The sequence below is a fragment of the Hyla sarda genome, chromosome 4 (genome assembly GCF_029499605.1).
Source record: "Hyla sarda isolate aHylSar1 chromosome 4, aHylSar1.hap1, whole genome shotgun sequence".
NCBI classification, from domain to species: domain Eukaryota; kingdom Metazoa; phylum Chordata; class Amphibia; order Anura; family Hylidae; genus Hyla; species Hyla sarda.
Genome location: NC_079192.1, coordinates 187,948,005 through 187,962,888, shown reverse-complemented (window position 1 = coordinate 187,962,888; position 14,884 = coordinate 187,948,005). Strand labels below are relative to the sequence as shown.

Genomic DNA, 14,884 nt, shown 5'->3' with positions numbered 1-14,884 from the left:
CATTCAGATGAACCGTCTGAAGACGCATAGATGTGTTACATTTGTATACCCTGCTTGTACAGCGGCGTCCATAATCATATTCTTCAGAAAGCTTGCATGTTTTTCATCCTCTCTCTGTCTCAGTGTGCCGCACCTCTCCATTGTCTCTGTCTTTCTGTATTGTTTTACTTTCTCCGTCTTTCGATGAGTATTAGTCAGATTTTCAATTTCCCAGTTAAATGCTTTATTGTAAACCTTTGGGCTTTCTTGGGAACATTACTGAGATTGCATGAAATTGATGCTGAGCAGGTGAGAAGAGTACAAAAAAAAAATAACCCTTTCCTTTCAACTGCATTGTCTCCCGCATGCTGAGTAGCTGGATACAGTATGTCTGTAGTACAAAAGGCAAACGTTACCAAAGAACAGAGAGATTGTCCAGACGGGGCACAATTTATCTATAGAAAATGTAAATTCAGTGGTTAAAAATGATCCCTTATTTTGTGAGACAGATTAATCGCGTACATGACCAATAATATTACTGTATTGCTGTTTTTATTGTTTTTTGTGACAGGATTAACTAATTAACTAATAAACTAATTAAGACATGAATGCGTGAGGTATCCTGTCGAATATCTGGTAGAGTAGAGATATGGGAAAAAGTATTTAAAAACATCCTCTTACTCTTTTATTCATGTTTACATATTTTACATATTTGATTTATTTAACAATGTTATGAATACAATATTTTAATGTACAAACAAGGACTCATGTACTTGAGCCTGTATGGCTCCCTAGTAAAATACATGGGGGGGGGGGGCATGATCTGTTATGGCTTCAAGGCTAATATGCTAGTTTTGCTTTCACAAAAGCTCATTGCGCAAAAACTTTTTGGTTGGCTTAGGTTGTGCTTGTAACCTGTTAAAAAAGTAAACAGGCTTAGGGTCCACTCACACATCTGAATTTCTGCTTTCGGAATTCTGCCCCAAATTAAAGCCCATAGACTTCTATGAGATTCCGCACTCCCATTCACACTTCTGAAATTCCGCTTGCGGAATTTCAGAATTGTGAATGGGAGTGCGGAATCCCATAGAAGTCTATGGGCTTTAATTTTGGGCGGAATTGCTAGAGTGGAACTCTGCAAGTGGAAATTGCGCTATGTGAATAGACTCTTAGTGAGAACGGGGTGTTGCCTTCCACTGCCCAGCGCATTTATACCAAAAGCTGGTGTAAATCAATGCTTTTTAATAATATTATGGCATCTTGCATTAGTGCTTTCTCCCTTAAAATCACCATGTAAAATAAAAAAATAAATAAAAAATATTCCCCAAGCCTCTGAATGCTGCCATTCAGGTGCTGTACAGATATTTTCTCTACTAAAAACAATCCCTTTAGATGAAATTACTGCTGTGCAGCAAGCCATGTTTTTTTTTATATGGAATCTAACAGAAAAAAACCTCAAAATATTCCTCCAAATCAGAGGCTGCCGGAGACACAAGGATCCACATACCTCTTTGGGAGCCAAATTATGACTCCTTACAAAACTGAGCTGTAATGTGGTCATGTACATGACCCCTAAGGCCCCATTTACACTATGGAGATTCCAGTATCGGTGCCCGGAGATTTGTGGCTCTGATTGTCATGCGGGCAGTTGGGCAGTAGAAGATTTGAATCCTATGGCGATGTTGTGCAGTGGAGAGTTAAATCCCATGACGTTTGGTAGCTTCCAGAGTTTACCAGTGGATGATTAATGCGAGTTTCCAGGCACTCTTTGTTGACAGCCACCCTTACCTGGCAGCTACACAGGCTGCCTGACATTGCCGCTGGATTAAAATCTTTCAATGTCCAACATTGCCATGTGATGCCTGTCTCCAACTGCCCGCACATCAATCTGAGCTCCTGATCCTCGGCAGGGTGCTTTAGATCCATGCTTAGGGCTGCCATCGGTGAACTTCATGGCAGAATCACATTGGGGGAGATTTATTGAAACCTGCACAGATAAAAAGTTGTTGAGTTACCCATGGCAACCAATCAGATCGCTTCTTTCATTTTTTCAGAAATGAAAGAAGCAATCTGATTGGTTGTTAGGGGCAACTCAGCAACTTTTCCTCTGGGCAGGTTTTGATGAATCTCCCCCATTGAGATCAATAGGAATCTCCTGCAGATTGAAATTCATTGCAGAAATTCTGTAGTGTGAACAAGTCCTAATACTCTTTATCAAGATATCTGGTTCTAGAGGAATTCTCTCTTGTCAATTGCAAATAATGGGGCAGTTGTTGCATTGTTGTAAGTTAATTTTTCTCTGTACTGCCCTGTAGATACAGATAAGTTCATATAAAATGCATGGTTTTGAATTGTTATGGAGCTGGATGTGGATCCTCTAACCTTTGTGGCTGATGACTCGGACCATATCGGGGAGCGGAGTCTAAGGTGCCGCTGGTCTTCACCAGAGCACGCCACAAGGCAGGATGGGCTGACTGCTGCAGGCGACACCCAGGTCGCCACCCCTGACATGGCTTGATCAGACAGGTAGTTGGGCAAGGCGAAGTACCGAAGGATAAGGCAGTAGCGTAGTCACACGTAGCAGAAGGTCAAGGCAGGCGGCAAAGGTGCAAAGTCAAATAACGTAGCAGAAGCTCTGTATACATGGATAAGGCAAACAGGCAATATGGAATGCTTAATCTCAGGCTAGGGGCTTTGTAGATCCATCAGGGATGTGGGGGAGGTGCAGGAACTTTGTAATGTAGTGACATGTGTGACAGTAATTATGGGCGTACTGGCCCTTTAAATTTCAGAGCTCCGGCGCGTTCGCCCTAGGAGACGGGGGCGCACGCGCCGGAGCTGAGACACATAGGAGGAGGCGGCAGCTGAGCATGGTGAGTGACGGGCTGGGATTCGAAGTGCGGGTGCGTCCCGCAGCGCCAATCCTAACCCCGCCGGCAGACGGGGACACAGAGACGGCTGGTGCTTGCGGCCGGAGCGCAGAGTTTAACATGAATCTTCCCAGGAACTACCAATATGCTGGCTAACCTTACTGGGCTAGCCATATGTTGGGTAGTGTACTATACAGTGCTTTTTTTTTGCCTGTCTACACATGCCTGTCTACACATGTAATGCCATTATAATGCCAAGTAGGGATAGTGATACCATATGCGCAAACTTATCTGCAATTAGTCAAAAATTAACTAGTTATTTGCTCAGTCAATAAACCCTGGAATGAAGCTGCGTCCTGTATAGTTGCCTTTCTATAGGTTTGAGTATCTGGGTCTGGCATTAGAGGAGTAAACTCCTTGTTATCAGACCTTTAGGGCTGGTAGATCGCATCCATTACTGTCCACTCCTAAGAATTATTCAAAAATTTTCATAAGGTTGGTTTCACACACACAGCATTTAGTGGCATCATCCTTCTACAAAGTGTTCATGGCCTTAAGATAGTTAAATGGGGGGGGGGGTCTGTCTATTGTCAATTGCAATAAAATATAATATTTAGTTGTGTCATAACAATGCAGTGTCTGTGGCTGAATTAGTTTATAACAATAGTAACAGTTGCATTTTAGCGATTAGACAGAGGGAGGGCGCTCCCCAGCGTCTCTGCATTAGGTGATCACAGATAGCTGCTGGGGGCCTGACCTGGCCTGTCATGTCTAAATGTCTATTCTGCAGCCTCATAGATTGCTTGTCAGTTTATCAAAGACAGGAAAAAGTATTTGAGAATTATAGAAACAATAAGATGATTATTTTATAAAGTCCACAATTGTAACTAAGAAACATGATAAACAGAATTTTTATAAAAGGTAGCACCTTACTAAAATCACATAGTGAATGGCATAAAAAAAAAAAATTTCCATAGGTTTTACTGCAGAGACATAAGAACCTTTTTTTTATTATTGTGCAAAAAACATAAATTATATTATAGCAAAAGTAGTGAAATATAAATTATACACACTGCTCAAAAAAAAAAAAAAAAAAAAAAAGGGAACAAAAACAACACAATGTAACTCCAAGTCAATTGCACTGTTCACTCAGGAAGCAACACTGATTGACAATCCATTTCACATGCTGTTGTGAAAATGGAACAGACAACAGGTGGAAATTATAGACAATTAGCAAGACACCCCCAATAAAGGAGTGGTTCTGCAGGTGGTGACCACAGATCACTTCTCAGTTCCTATGCTTCCTGGCTGATGTTTTGGTCACTGTTGAATGCTGGCGATGCTTTCACTCTAGTGGTAGCATTGGATGGAGTCTACAACCCACACAAGTGGCTCAGGTAGTGCAGCTCATCCAGGATGGCACATCAATGCGAGCTGTGGCAAGAAGATTTGCTGTGTCTGCAGGGCCGGTTTTAGGCTTAGCCAGGCCCTAGGCAAAATCAAAAGAGGGTCCCCAAAAGTCCTAATAGTGCACATTTTTGGTCACTTCAAATACCATAAAAAATACCTAAAAAAGCAATTGAAAAGTCCCATCAAAACAAAAATGGTACAGATAAAAACTACACATCACAGCACAAAAAATTACCCTCATAAATCCCCATATACAGAAAAATAAGAGTTATAGGGCTCAGAATAGTACAATTTTATATTTTTGTATAGTTCCCCCACATTAGGTGTGCAGTATAGTACCCCCACATTAGGTTGGCAGTATAGTTCCCCCCACATTAGGTTAGCAGTATAGTTCCCCCACATTAGGTTAGCAACATGGTTCCCCCCCCCCCACATTAGATTGTAGTTCCCCCACATTAGGTTGGCACTATGTTCCCCTACATTAGGTTGGCAGTATAGATCCCCCACATTAGGTTGGCAGTATGTTCCCCCACATTAGGTTGGCAGTATAGATCCCCCACATTAGGTTGGCAGTATGTCCCCCCACATTAGGTTGGCAGTATGTTCCCCCACACTAGGTAGGCAGTATGTTCCCCAACATTAGGTTGCAGTTTCCCCTCATTAGGTTATGTTCCCCCACATTAGGTTGGCAGTATGTTCCCCCACATTAGGTTGGAAGTATGTTCCCCCACATTAGGTTGGCAGTATAGATCCTCCACATTAGGTTGGCAGTATGTTCCCCTACATTAGGTTGGCAGTATGTTCCCCTACATTAGGTTGGCAGTATAGATCCTCCACATTAGGTTGGCAGTATGTTCCCCCACATTAGGTTGGCAGTATGTTCCCCCACATTAGTTAGGCAGTATTTTCCCCCACATTAGGTTGCAGTTCCCCCCATTAGGTTATGTTACCCCAGATTGGGTTGGCAGTATGTTCCCCCACATTAGGTGCAGTATAGTTTCCCCTGCTCATTGCTCCCCCCTCTCCCCCTACTTTTTCTATTTTTCATATTTCCTTCCTTATCTGGCCGTGCTCGGCAGGCTCAGGTAATGCAGCGGCTCTTGGGGCCTGTGTGGATAATATGATGAGTGACGTCTCCTGCGGTTCCTCTGCATGGCATTAGGGACGTCACTCATCATTTCCTGCAGCCGCGGCTGCTTAAGTTTAGCAGTCCGGCCGGCACTGCAGGAAATGATGAGTGACGTCCCTGATGCCATGCAGAGAAGCCACAGGAGATGTCACTCGTCATATTATCTACACAGCCCACAAGAGCAGCCGTATTACGTGAGCCTGCCGAGCGCGGCCAGATAAGGAAATATGAAAAATAGAAAAAGCAGAAGGCCCGCCGCTGGTCACGGTTTTAAAGTGGCCGCGGCCGGGCTGCTAATCTTTAACAAGCAGCCGGCGCTGCGGCCACTTTAAAACAGTTGCCCCCCCCCTAATAAGCAGTTGGCAGGGGGCCCCCTGGGGGATGGGGGCCCTAGGCAATTGCCTGGTTTGCCCCGCCCTAACGCCAGCCCTGTGTGTCTGTCAGCGTAGTGTCCATAGCATGGAGGTGCTACCAGGAGACAGGCCAGTACATAAGGAGACCTGGAGGATCCCGTAGGAGGGCAACAACCCAGCAGCAGGACCGCTACCTCTGCCTTTGTGCAAGGAGGAGCACTACCAGAGGCTTGCAGAATGACCTCCATCCGGCTTGCAAAATGACCTCCACAAATGTGCATGTGTCCACTCAAACAGTCAGAAACTCCATGAGGGTGGTATGAGGGCCCGACGTCCACAGGTGGGGGTTGTGCTTACAGCCCAATTCCGTGCAGGACGTTTGGCATTTGCCAGAGAACACCAAGATTGGCAAATTTGCCACTGGCTCCCTGTGCTCTTCACAGATTAAAGCAGGTTCACACTGAGCACTTGTGACAGACGTGACAGAGTCTGGAGATGCCATGGAGAACGTTCTGCTGCCTGCAACATCCTCCAGCATGACCGGTTTGGCGTGGGTCAATAATGGTGGGGGATGGCATTTATTTTGGGAGGCCACACAGCCCTCCATGTGCTTGCCAGAGGTAGCCTGACTGCCATCAGGTACTGAGATGAGAACCTCAGACCCCTTGTGAGACTATATGCTGGTGTGGTTGGCCCTGGGTTCCTCCTAATGCAAGACAATGCTAGACCTCATGTGGCTGGAGTGTGTCAGCAGTTCCTGCAAGAGGAAGGCATTGATGCTATGGACTGGCCCGCCCGTTCCCCAGACCTTAATCCGATTGAGCACATCTGGGACATCATGTCTCGCTCCATCCACCAACGCCATGTTGCACCACAGACTGTCCAGGAGTTGGCGTATGCTTTCGTCCAGGTCTGGGAGGACATCCCTCAGGAGACCATCCGCCACCTCATCAGGAGCATGCCCAGGTGTAGTAGGGAGGTCATACGGGCACGTGGAGGCCCCACACACTACAAAGCCTCATTTTGACTTGTTTTAAGGACATTACATCAAAGTTGGATCAGCCTGTAGTGTGGTTTTCCACTTTGATTTTGAGTGTGTCTCCATATCCAGACCTCCATGGGTTGATAAATTTGATTTTCCATTGATCATTTTTGTGTGATTTTGTTGTCAGCACATTCAACTATGTAAAGATGAAAGTATTTCATACGATTAGTTCATTCATTCAGATCTAGGATGTGTTATCTTAGTGTTCCCTTTATTTTTTTGAGCAGTGTACATTTACTATCATTGTAATTGTACCAAATATACCGTAGGTACCATGTTATTTTATGATGAATGGAAAACAGTGTCAATTTAAAAGGTCAAAATCGATATCTGAACTATTTTCTTTCCATCCCCCCTACCAAAAAAAGCTACAAAGTTAGCAATAAAGCTTTTTGTTCAACAAAATGCAACTTAGCCGACAATAAAGAAGCCCTCATACAGCTACATTAACAGAAAAATAAAAAGAGATTATAACTCTTGGTGACATCAAGGCCTAAAATAGATTGATCCTAAAAGGGTTAATGAATGCAATTGTTTTAAATAACTCCCAGTTAGCATTTCTTTAGAATCTCTTACCAAGCAGAGAACTGGACCATCTTTGGCCTTCATGATAGCCTCAATATATCATCATGATGCAAAACCATTGAGCATAAGAAAATCAATCCCCTATACATCAGATAATAGTACACCTATTGAATACAATGGGCTAGGAAAAGAAAACACAGGGCAATAAACCACTGGACATTAGAGTCTGGAGCACAATTGTACTAGACACACTAGTCAGGGAAACTGGCATGGAGGTATGACTTGTATATCATGTTCTTAAATATTTTTTTGGTTGTGAGGTTTTCACTTGGAAAAAAAAATGGAACATATAATTTGACATTCTACTTGACCATAACCACGCAGTTTATATTACCCTACAACAGAACTCCCCGCTAGCGCTGTTGCAGATCATCTAATTTAAAGGAGATCTGCAGAGGTAAATATAACTTATTCCCTATCCACAGGATAGGGGATAAGTGTTGAATTGCGGGGGGTTCGACCGCTGGGACCCCCCATGATATCCTATACGGGGACCCAGCACTCCTGTGGCTCTGAGCAGCTAGTGCTTGTGTTGTCGACCTTCCTAAGAACCCTGCATGAGCCTGAAGGAAAAGTACGTGGGATTTTTATTTAGTGGGGAGGGATTACCTACATATCTACCTACCTACACTGCCTACTTACCTGCCTACCCACATGCCTACACTATCTACCTATGCCTACACTATCTACCTGCGTGTACACCTACCTACTTGCCTGAACATCTACCTGGCTATACACCTACCTACGTTCACTATCAACCTTCCTAACTTCACTATCTACCTACCTACCTTCTTGCCCACACTGTCTACCTTTTTACATATTGTCTGCCTACCTAGCAGAACTATCTACCTACTTACCTATCAACACTATCCAGCACTACCTACCTACCTGCAATATTCCTGCCTATCAGCACTATCTACCTAATTAAAGGGGTTCTGTAGTGCAATATAACTTATCCCCTATCCGAAGGATAGGGCATAAGTTATAGATCGCGGGGGATCCAAGCGCTGAGCCCCCCCCCGGGATCTCCTGGACAGGGCCGTGGCAGTATGCTGGAAAGGGGGCGTTCCCTCCCTGCATGACATGGCGGCCGACACTTCCCCTCCACATACCCCTTAGAGATACATGGAGGGGGCGTGTCTGCCGCGGCTTCCTGCTGGGGACGAAACTTCACTTCCTGCAGACTGCCGGGGCCCCAGTGGTCAGATCCCACGTGATCTTTAACTTATCCCCTATACTTTGGATAAGGGATAAGTTATTTTGTGCTGAAATAGTCCTTTAACTACCTTTCTACCGGCATTATCTACCTACTTACCTACACTATACCTACCTTGGCACTATCTAGCTCCCTACCAGCATTATCTACCCCCCTTCTGGCATTATCTCTCTGTACTATTTACCAAAGAGCCAATCGACCTCCACCGTCTACCTACCGGGTGCCATTACCTACCTGGGGCCATTACCTATCTATCTACCAGGGGGGCATCTACCTAATGAAGGGGGGGATTACCTATCTATATACCTAGTGGGGGGGATTATCTAATTAACTACTGGGGGCATCTACCTAGTGGAGGTTAATTACTTACCCATCGTTACCCAACCCCCCAACCAAAAAGCACCTTCGCCTGTGTAGAGAAAAATCCTTGCATTGGCCCTCATTGACACTCAGCATATAAATCAATACCTTTTCACAGCCCTTGTTTCTACAATCACACGATTCATTTTTATGACTACATTTAGAAATATGGCATATTTTTAGGAAAACTCCCCTGCTGCAGTTATTTTTTTATGTTATTACTACTGAAGTCTATGGTTGGAAAAAAGACCCCATCCACCACATGCTGAGCATTCCAGAAAATTTTTTGCATTGAAAATCTACTTAAAATGCATTAAACACTCAATACACAATCCAGCCTTCCTGCTGTATTTTTACTGGAACTTCACATCCATTTTATCAGAAAATTCTCTTTCACTATCTCAATGCAGCATTTTTTTGTTAGCTGACTTGCCCTCATATCCATGGCACAAAGCTGTGTTGCAGTCCTGTCTGGTTTAGTTAATATCAGTTTGCCCTAATGAAAGTGGCATGTTTAATTTGACAAAGGGTCAGATTGTGATAGGAACAAAGTCACTTAATGACAGTGACAAGTTGAATAGGTTAAAGGATTGGTCCCTTGTGCAATTAGTTGATTGATGAACGAAAACAAAACAGATGAACTTAAGTATTTTCCATCATTTCCTATAGAGTTATTCACTTTATAAGATGAATCTGTATTCCTCAAACATCCATTAGTATTTTCCATACCCCTCTTATATAATAAAATGTCAGTAAATATATATATATATATATATATATATATATATATATATATATCTTTATTTCTGGTACATGAGCACAGCACTTGACTAGTGTTCCAGATGTTGCCGCTTTTCACTTGGGCTGTTAGCTTATGATGGTGGAACTTTCTGAGGAATAATGGACTGAGGTTCCTTGGGACCAGCAGAGAAAATTATTTTGAAGGCCCACAGTCCATCTATACATTGTACATGTCCAGCAGCAACTTTACATTTTGTGTTCCTTCTAAAATGAAATGTCGTATGTAATGACTCGACCTAGCTTTGCCCGATGGGTTAAACTTTTCTAGTCTTTGGCTGAAGCAAAGTTTGTGGTTCCTGTGGCAACGCCCTGGCCTATCATGTCTTGTGTTTCTCGGACCAATGAGATGTCACTTCTAAGACACCCTGCTAGCTCTGGCTATATAAGTTTGCAATGTCGTCTCAGACTTTGCTCGTGTAAGAATCTTTTCTGTAGCTAGCTATTTCCTTTCTTTTTTTTTTAAGTATTTGTTTCGTTTTGCATTTTAATTAACAAACATTACCATCAAGGTAAACAGAAACAACAGCCACCGTAGGTCCCAGAGACCAATGCCACCATAATGACAGGGAGCAATACATATAAAAACATCCGTGAGCAGTAAGGGAGGGTACATCTGAGACCCAACCAGAGAAAGCCCAGCATAAACAGACAATCACACACGCACACTTCCCGGTAACCCCAACCCCCCCCCCCCCCCCCCAAAATCCCAGTCCCCTCCCTGAAAGAACAGTAGAAAACTGTAGGAGACCTACTGGGACAATCTAACCAGGGGGTCCACATCCTGTCAAATTTCTTAGGGCACTTACGACTCACATACAGTGCCTGGTGCAATGGGACATAGTGAAGGAGGAGAAGTATCCTTCCATGACATCACTACCACCTTATGGGCAAAGAATAGAAGAAAGCGATTCAGGCGTCTATTTGAACTAGAGACAACTTCATTGATAACTCTCAACAGACACACCGCAGGCGTGAGTAGAAAAGGGAAGTCCAGATTATCTGCCATAAACCCCATCACCTCCCTCCAAAAGGAGGCAATGACAGGACACAAACAGCATGCAAAAAGGTACCAACCTCTGAAGAACAACAAAAACACAGATCAGACTGGGAAACACCTGTACGCTTCAGTTTAGAAGGGGTATGATACAACCTCAAGACATATCTAGATTGGATCAACATATCTCTACTACTAACTACAGTGGAGTAATAAATCCGGGACATCAGCCACCCATTTATGAAAGGCTTGTGAGAAAGGGCTAGGCCTCAGTGACTGGAGGAGAGCATAAGACTGAGTAAGGGGTTTAGAAAGATCCGTGGTGCCCAGGAGAAGCTCCACTTCAGAAAATGCAGGAGTAAACATCAGGGAGCCAAACTACGCCTGAACCGCATGCCAAAGCTGAAGATACCTATAAAAGCCATTTCCAGGGATGCTATAACGTTCCTTCATGTCCAAAAAGGATAAGAAAACCTGATCCTCTCCAAACAAGTGGATTACAAATTTTACTCCATGAGAACCCCAAAAGCAGGCCTCCTGTAACCCATGCAGGTTAGAAAAATTCCCCCACTAGATGTACTTCCCCCACTAGGGTGCTCTAGGAGATACCAGAGGTTGTGGAAATTTGCTTGACACCACGGACCACACTTTAGCTATAGTTTGCAGGGGAAGAAAAGAGGAGTGAGAGTGATACCTGTAGAGTGAGTTAGTGAGAGCTTCATAAGAACCCATAAGCGCTCAAGCCAGGGCAGTTGGCAAGTTCGAGAGATCCAGGTCGATCCACCACGCTGCATAGACCAGTTGGGAGGCATGAAAATTGTTAAATACATCAGGGGTGGCTAAGCTGCCATGTCGCTTGGGAGCCTGGAGAACAGACTGACCAAGTCTGGGAGGTTTTCCCTGCCAATAGAAGGATCCCAGAGCACCACATAGAACACTAAAATATTTCTTAGGGGGAATCAGAGGGCTAAATGAAAAAGTACAGGAATTTAGGAAAGTAAATCATTTTGAAGATATTGATCCTGCCAGCCAGGGACAGAGGGAGCGAGGACCAGGCAGTTTACCGCTCCACAGTGGAGCATAAGAGCGGATCCAAATTCAGGGAGAGATAGTCTGTCAAGGATGCAGTAACCTCCACCCCCAGGTATCTAAAACGGGAGACCAGTTGCACCCTGGCCAGAATAAAGGAGGCGCCCTGGCCAGAATAAAGGAGGCGAGAAGAACCCCAGGTGAAAGTGCCATTAAAGAGGACTTAGCCCAGTTTACCCATAAGCCCGAAATTGGACCAAACCGGTCCAGTAGGTCAATTAAAGACAGAAGAGAACCTTCCGCATCTGCCAAGTACACTAACATGTCATCCGCATAAAGGGAAACCTTCTCTACAATAGATGCCCTGGGGATGCCACAGATAGTAGGGTCATTACGGATGGCTGCTGCCAAAGACTTCACCTCAAGCGCAAAACGAAATGTAGATAATGGGCACCCCTGCCTCGTCCCACGACCCAGGAGAAATGGAGCAGAAACATCCAAGTTAGTGCGAATGCGTGCCCTAGGGCTATCGTATAACAACCGAACCCAAGCACAGAATCGGGGACCATACCCAAATGCACCCAGGACCTCCCATAAAAAGGGCCACCCCACAGAGTCAAAGGCCTTATAAACAACTACACTAACTACCACTCCAGTAGGAAAACCCTCCCCCACCGCTACAATATTGAATTGTAGGCGCTTCACATTCACGTCAGTAGCTCTACCTGGCATAAACCCCATTTGGTCAGGATGAATGATGGAGGAGATGACACCATGTAGGCGAGTAGCCAAAACTCTAGCCAGGATCTTAATATCAACATTTAAAAGGGAGATGGGTGTATAAGAATCAGGCAGTAATGGGTCCTTTCCAGGCTTGGGAAGCACTACAATCAACACCTCCCTCATAGAATTTGGAAGAGAATTCTCAACAGCCATCGAATGGAATAGTAGTATGGGGGCCAAGCGCTCCTCATTCATCCTATACCAATCGCTAATCATCCCATCCAGACCCGGGGTTTTCCCATGGGGAAGATCACAAATAGCCTGCTCTACCACCTCAACTCCAAAGGGAGTGTCCAGCGTCTCCGCATGAGTGCAACTAAGCTTGTGAAGGGACAGCTCCTGTAAGAAACACACAATTTCTCCCTGACAGGACCTAGGAGGGGCAGAATACAAGGAGGAGTAAAAGTCCCTGAAGACAGAGTTAATCAACTGGGGGCCAGACACCACAGAACCATCCCCACCCCTAATACAAGGAATAGAGGCGTCAAGACGATTAGCCCTCGCTAAATAGGCCAAAAGCTTCCGGTTCTTATCCCCAAACTCAAAAAGAGCAGCCTCCCTATCTGCCAACCATAAGTGGACCCTATCCTTCTGAACCACCAACAAAGACCTCGGAGCCTTGGCCCACGCCCTTTCATTATCAGGAAAGGGATCTTTAATATATGCCGCCTCCAAAACACCTACCTCCTGCAGCAACTTACGCTCCATAGCTGACCTAATTTTCTGTTGGCCTGCTACATACGCTATAAAGGCACCCCTGATTGTGGCCTTATATGCATCCCATGGAACTAAAGGGTCAAGATAAGAAGCATTATACTCCCAGTGCAAATATATGCCAGAGCAAAATCAATGCGAGAGAAGGACCTATGGGGCACAGAGTAAAAGGAAAAGGAAGATGCATTCAGATACTTCCATCTCCAGAGATCAGTCAGGCCCAATGCCAGGTGCCAAGTGTTAAAGGAGGAGGAGCCAGGGTCAGCCGCAGTGGTGCGGTTGAGCACAGGATCAGGAGCCATATTGAAATCACCTATAAAAAGGACAGGGTCAGAGGAAAAAGACAGCAATTTGTTAATAATCAACTCCAACAAAGAGACCTGAAATGGTGGGGACACACACATAAACGGAGACAAGAACAAAGGAAAAGGAACCAATAGAACAGTGTAATATGACAAACCTCCCAAAATGGTCACAGGCTGAATGGGAAACAACTAATGGCAAGGACTTAGCAATTAAAACAGAGCATAATTAGAAAAGGAGGCATGATAGCCCCGTGCAATCCATGCACGTTTCAGGGCAAGAACCTTCTGGCCCGTAATATGGGTTTCCTGTAAACAGAAAATGTGAGGAGACTGACGTTTCACAAAGTCCAGACATAATGCCTTCTTAAACTTGGAGTTAAGCCCCTGGACATTCCAAATAACAACTTTTAGGGTCCCCATCACGAAAGATAACCATAGAGAAAAGCAGGAAGGAGCAAAGGAGGACCAGGACAAGGAAGGAAAGAGCATCGGGACCACACACAACACAACCCACGTAAAGACAGACAGGGCACAGACATTAAAAAAATAAACAAATGAAACAAAGCATAGCCAAAACATTCCCAAGAATTCCCTGTCTAACACTAAATGGGACATAGTAAAACATGTACGCCCTAACACAGTGCAGACCTATACCCTAAATACAACTACTGTGAGGCGTCCAGAAGACTCCAAGTAAACCTAAACTACAAGTAAAAGAACTCTCCCGCCACCCCACCACAAACTAAAATGTCCGGTAACTAAGAATACTACCTAGAGGCCTTAGGAGAGCTGGAACATATGGAGACCCTAAGGAAACCTAACTCCCTAACAGCTATCTAAGAGACAATGTGGGAGAGCAGCCATGAACAGGACAGTCCAGGCAGTTCAATCCGGGGGTCTGACAGGGGGGCTGCATCAGCCCAATGAAGGGCCTCAGTCGGAGAGGTGAAGAACTTAGTAGATGCCCTGTCCTCCACTCTCAGACGAGCAGGATACAGCATCGAGTAGCGGTAGCCCTTGGCACGCAGCTTCAATTGGACCTCAGTGAACAGCACCCGCTGCTTACGGAGCTCCACTGAAAAGTCATGGTAGAAAGACACTCTTCTCCCATCGCAAATGACCTCCCCTTGAGTCGTACAAAGAACAGCATGCCTGTCCTTAAAGTGTAGAAGTTATGCCAGGAAGGGATGAGGAGGACCCCAGGAGGAGGAGCTTGGCTGGGACTTTATGAGCCCGTTCAATGGAGAAATAAGGAGAGAAGGTGTCCACTGGAAGAATCTCCTTCAGCCATGTTTAAAGGAATAACACAGG

At 44.8% G+C, this 14,884-nt stretch overlaps 1 long non-coding RNA gene across 2 annotated transcripts in view; it reads left to right on the top strand.

Moving 5' to 3' along the window:
* Positions 1-14,884, top strand: part of LOC130368824 (uncharacterized) — a 47,600-nt gene that overhangs the window by 15,692 nt on the left and 17,024 nt on the right. The window contains exon 1 of one of the 2 annotated variants that reach the window (XR_008892576.1): positions 2,158-2,262. The exons of the other annotated variant lie outside the window; for it this stretch is intronic. This is a non-coding gene — a long non-coding RNA (uncharacterized LOC130368824). Of the gene's footprint in view, positions 1-2,157; positions 2,263-14,884 lie in introns of those variants that run through there. 2 annotated transcript variants of the gene reach the window in all.